We start from the raw sequence: 6,000 nt of genomic DNA, 5'->3' as shown, positions 1-6,000 counted from the left end.
GTGTGTTCCGGGTTTCACACGTACAAAGACTGCATGTCACGGGCCCAACCTCGGGGCGCGAACTGTGGCGGACCGCATCCTGCGTCGCACGGAGCTTGCCTAAAGAAAAAGGTCGCTACTCTTGTTCGCCATGTAGAGCAAACTCAGGGCAAAGTTCCAAATCGACGTGAACCTCCGCCGAACCCTGATCTAGTCTTTACAAGTGATGTGCAGTCGGCGCATGACCCACTACTTCAAAGTTCACCACCGAAAAAGTCCTATGAGGGAATAGTCCAAGAACAGTAGCACTTCAAAAATTCAGAAGGTCCTTCTGGTGCTAGTTCTCAGGACCAATCCTCTCCCTCGATACGGCGCTGTCGAAGATACCACGAGGAAACAATAAGCCCGACCGGCCAGACCGACATTGTGAATCTGCTTATTCCGATGCTCTTCGCAGCCATCAAGGCACTGCTACGGGCTAACCCTTTCTCTCGGCGCTTCGCTGAAGTCGAGGCTGTTCTGGCTCTGGAGCCCCTAATAGCCTCTAACTTCACGACGCAACAGCGAGATGGCATATCCCAACAATGACGACGCAGCCGCCGTCCCCATTTCCGAAAGTGTCCATAAGCACCCATCTCAAGGACTGTACAATTTTTCAGTGGAACGCCTGTGGCTTGCGTTCAAAACTTGCCGACTTTCGGGAACTTTTACGTTTATACCAATTACAATTTATTGTGATATCTTAATCTCGCGTGGGGGATCACTTCCGTTTAAAGAATTATTGTATTCTTCATTCGCTACGTTTAAACGGTGTTAGCCGACTGTTAATAGGTTTCCGCAATGATGTACCTGCTGCAGCCATGGACGTCCCGCCTCATCAAACCGAAGAGTACGTCTGTGCGAGGACTATAATTGGCACTCAACCGTTCACACTAATTGCTGCTTACCTAGAACCAGGGACTGCCTTTGATGCCTCCAGGCCTGATGATATCATTACCAGCTAGCACTCCTCCGCCACACCTCATATGCGGCGATTTCAATGCACACAATGAAATTTGGGGGAGCGCACAATCAAATTCTCGCGGAGCAAGACTCGCCGAGCTGATGATGAAATACTGTATGGAGCCACTGATCAATGACGGTAGTGTCACGTTCCTGAAAAAACGCAGCAATCAGCAGCTGCATGAATATTTCGTTTAGGTCAAGCCATTTCGTACGAAAATTTGCTTGGAGAATAGATTTAGAAAAAAGAGGGAGCGATCACTATCCCGTTCTCATATCTTTTCCCAATGCGGCTGTGCGTCGAGGCGGACGGAGGATTAAACTCATGGACTGAGAAGCCTACGCAGCCCGCGTAAATCTTGGAATTACGGCGGCAACTCCAGACGACGACCGTATTCCAAGCATGACCAACTGCCTTCAGGAGTCCTCCCGATCCACGATCGAGCATCTCAACGTGAAGACAGACCCAGACTATGGAAGATTACGAGCCCTTCGCAGGCGTGCGGAACCAAAGGCACGACGCACTATGAAATCAGAAGACGTTCGAGAGGCTCGCAGAATGCAGAGGCAGGTAAGACACCACTTGGAAAAGCTGAGCAGACAGCGATGGCGGGACTTCTGCTCAAAACTGGGTGTTCGCAAGCCTCTATCGCGAATTTAGCGCGTCGTTAAGGGAATGTGCAGCAACGTTCAGCAGCTGTACCCATTCCGAGCGCTAACGTTGCACGACGACATTTCACTGAAAGAGGCGGCAGAAGAGTATTGTAGGTTACTGTCTACGAGTCAGTACCGCCAACACGCCCTACAATTTCCCCCTCCGAGGTACTGGTTACAGCTTGTCCCGCCATCAATCTTCCTTTTTCTATACACGAACTCAACGCAGGCATTTGTCGTGCTAGCAAACGCTCTTCACCGGGTCAAGACGAAATAACCTACGAGGTCATTTCTCACCTGTCCCACCACTCTCGATTGCATCTCCTAGAATATTATAATTCAATCTGGCTCTGTGACATAGTACCTTCCCAATGGAAACTAGCTAAGCTAGTGGCCGTCTCAAAACCTGGTAAACCACCAACGGCGTATGACTCTTTCCGACCAATAGCTTTGCTAAGCTGTGTCAGCAAAATTATGGAGAAAATGATATTAAGAAGAAAAGCCTGGTATCTTGAGAGCAAGAAACTCTATCCGCCTCAAATGAACGGCTTTCGCGAAAATAGAGCAGCCATTGACAATGTGATTGCTCTAGTTTCATCTCTTGAAGACGAATTATATAATGGTCACGTTCCTATTGCGGTATTTTTAGACATTAAATCGGCATTTGATTCAGTTTTTCATGATGCCATTCTGACATCCCTTGCTGCTCTTTGATTTGGTGGAAAATTTTACGTTTGGATGTCAAGTTACCTACAAGGGCGACAACTTTTCATGTCCACGCCGGAAGGCCCAACTTCCTACTATACCACACAAGCAGTCTTAAGCCCTCTGCTATTCAACCTTACTCCTATCCATCTAAAGCGAGTACTCCCACCTGGCTTCCACGTCACACTTTATGCTTAATAGAACTTGTTGTTGGGCTAGTTGGTTCATGTTTTCAAGTGTAAATTTGAGCGCAAAAATTCGACAAAAACACAGAAAGACCAGACGGGACTGGTCCCGTCTGGTCTTTCTGTGTCTTTGTCGAATTTTTGCGCTCAAATTTCCACTTGAAAACACTTTCTGCGACGATATCTGCATCTGGTGTGCGTCGCGATCGCGTCGTACCACGCAGCAAAGGCTACAGAAAGCTCTCGCAAAAACATCTGCGTATCTTTCACCCAGAGGAATCCACCTATCTTCCGAGAAAAGTGTCGCCATTGCTTTTACTCGCAAGCACATGAAGCGATATCCACTGGTTCTCGGAGGCCGCACCCTACAATATGTGTGAACCCAAAGAGTCCTCGGAATCCTAATATACCGAGATCTTTCCTAGGCTTCCGAAGTGAAGAAACTACGTACAAAAATAACCGCAATGTCGAAAATCCTCTGGTATCTCGCTGGCAGTCGCTGGGGCAGTGACTGTCGCTCTATGGTACTGCTCTGCAAAGCCTATGTCAACGGTTTACTGCGTTACAGCCTCCCTGTCCAGAAGCTTCCGCCCACAAGCATACAGCAGCTAGATGCGGCCAGAAACAAATTCCTCCGCATCTGCCTCGGCCTCCCGAAAGGGTCGTCGTGCTTAGGTACGATCGCTGAAGCTGGCTGTCTGCCTTTGGACGTGATTCGACTCCAGGAAACCGTGCGAATTCATCTGCACCATCTTCTGCACGCCAAAAGCCATACGCTAACACGCATGGCCGAAAATGGTAATTCGAGTTTCGGGCAAGCACTCAGGACATTAAATCTTTCCGCTCCCACCAGGCACCAAAAGGAATGCCATCTAATTTTCCACCCTGGACCCTTTCGCCCCTACATATCAGATTCAGCATCCCCGGAATGGACTCCAAAAAGAGCATGCCTCAAAGTGGACTCCTACAATTAACACTTCACCATATCAGCCGGCTGTACTCTGACGCAAACCACATCTGAGCACAGTTCCTCCGGAATATTTATTTCCTCTAGTGGCCACACGTTCTCCTATCGCCTCGAGCGTGCGACATCATCTATGACCGCCGAGCTTCACGCCATCAAGGAAGCTATGCGCTACATTTTACGCCAGTGGCCGAAGCAATCTGAAGCAATCTACTGTTTTCACGAACTCGAAGGCGGCTCTCCAAAGCCTGCAACGCAGCGACTGCTTCACCATTCATGAACATGCCTCTCGTGACATCACATACCTGCACCACCTTGCCAAAGACGCTGGACACCGTATAACGTTTCAGTGGCTTCCCGGTCACTGTGGTGTTCTAGGAAATGAGAAGGCGGATGAAGCTGCTCGCAGGGGCCTGGATATGCGCAATGTAAGGAAGATTTTCTTCACTAAGCGTGATGCCACAACTATGGCGACGGCGCTCGTTTTAATGGAACGGAACCGTCTCTAATCCCTCCCAGATCACCACCATGCCTTCCTGCGCCACATAGACCCTGAGCTCAAGATGAGGCTGCCAGAGGTACTTCCGAGCCGATTATAGACGCTATACCACCAACTTCGTCTCCACGCAGCGCTTACGAAGTCATACCTTTTTCGGCTTGGTGTCACGAAAAACCCTTACTGCGACAACTGCGGATCGTTGGAAACCGTGGAGCATCTGCTGTTGGAATGCCCCGCATATATCAAAGCAAGGTGCAGTCTTGAGCCGGAACTAGAGCACCACATCCCAGGACCTACTACCTTGAAAGCACTCCTTGGTCCATGGTCATCCTATACCAGCTCAGTGCAAAGTACTGTCGGCGTTGTTCGCGTATCTGGCCAGGATTGGTGTCATTGCAGTGATTTAGAGTTTAAAAAAATCAGCCTTTTCACCCACTACTGACACGAACTGAACGTCATCTTTTTGTTATTTTTCTCTTTTATTTCTTCTCTTTCTTTCTCTTTCTTCTCCCCTGTAATCTATCGGGCCTTTTCTTTCCCCTTTCCCCCTTCCCCCGCCGAGTAGCATGTCAGTGTCGAAATTCCGGCAAACATCTCGGCTTTCTCCTCTAATAAAGAGCCTTCTCTCTCTCTAACTTTCTATTCTCATATCTAAAGCGCAGTAACCTTACTGCGCATTTGTAAGACCGAAGTGGGAAGTATCAAATGTGTTGCACCCATAATAGACGAGCGCCAAAATCGCAGTTAGACACGTCTGGAGTTTGTCAGGTGCTCCCTGAAAAAACAAAAAGAAACATCATGGGGCGTTTCTTTGGATTATCATTATCTCCAGATAAACTGTTGCCGGCGGTGTTCATATTCCTGTATTATACGTAGTTCGATTTGAGTTTTAAATTTCTCACTTTATTTCGCCTCAGGAATCTGGCCCCATATTTTAATTAAAAAAAAAAGAAATGTGACGTTAATAAACGACACGTTCCAATGTTTGAAGTGGAACTGGAACGCGTTCCTTTGAAAATAAAGGAACTTGTAACGGGAACTCATTTCAAAATTGGGAAGGAACTAGGAACGGGCTTTCGTTCCTGTTTTTGAGGAACGTGTACAACACTGGTTAAAATACGAATGTGGATTGGTCGGCCGATAGTCAATGATCGAAGCGATGATCCGATGAAACGACGACTCGCTGGCTCGTTGGCCGAAAGCATGTACCTGACGATGGCCTACTCCAAGCAAACTCAAAATGTACAATATGTACACTTTATTTACGCTACGTATTAAAAACTTTCAAGGCTCATGATCGCATACAAGAGGTCGGGCAAGGCCCGCGTCGAGCGGGGCTCGCCCCGCTCTCCTCTCAATCTCTCTATTCCTGTTCGATCCTGAAAAACCTCGAACTCCTCGGTTTTACCAACAAAACCCCGCCCACAAAAAGGACGTCACAACTTGAGAGTGAGGATGGCTCATTGATTGACACAGACTAGGCCGCTGAATTGCCATCGTGACAAACAAAGCTAGGTGGGTTAAAAACAGTCACGTGACTCGCCTCTCTCACACTCATGCGGAAACCCAAAGGTATTCCGCAAAGCACAAATATAACCGAAATGAGAACGAACCAACTAAAATCACGCCTAACGACGGGAATCGGCTCTCGGGCGGCACGTCTTAAAGTATTGTCCATACCGTGCCGCCGGTAACTGTAGCCCCGTTTACATTGACCCGACGAGGGCGCGTTGAGTTGAAATAAACAGGTTTTTTGGACTCAATGCACTCATGTATAAGCGGACGCGGTGAGTCGAAAAGCCGTCGGGGCGAGTCCGTTCGACTCGCAGGCAGGGGGTGGGTTGACGCGCTCGTCAGGTTGAGTCGGCGAGCGGTGGGGAGCTGACTACCGTATTTGCACGATTATAACGTGCCACCGATTGTACCGCGCCTGTAGGTTCGCGCAGGAAAATCAGAAAAATAATTCAGGAAAATCAGAAAAAAAACCATGCAGGTGTAAAATACATTTCAAT

Source organism: Haemaphysalis longicornis, unplaced genomic scaffold (genome assembly GCF_048455015.1).
Source record: "Haemaphysalis longicornis isolate Haplotype H1 unplaced genomic scaffold, Haemaphysalis longicornis Haplotype H1 scaffold_1, whole genome shotgun sequence".
In the NCBI taxonomy this organism is placed as follows: domain Eukaryota; kingdom Metazoa; phylum Arthropoda; class Arachnida; order Ixodida; family Ixodidae; genus Haemaphysalis; species Haemaphysalis longicornis.
The sequence above is the reverse complement of the archived record's forward strand: the minus strand, read 5'-3'. Positions refer to the sequence as shown.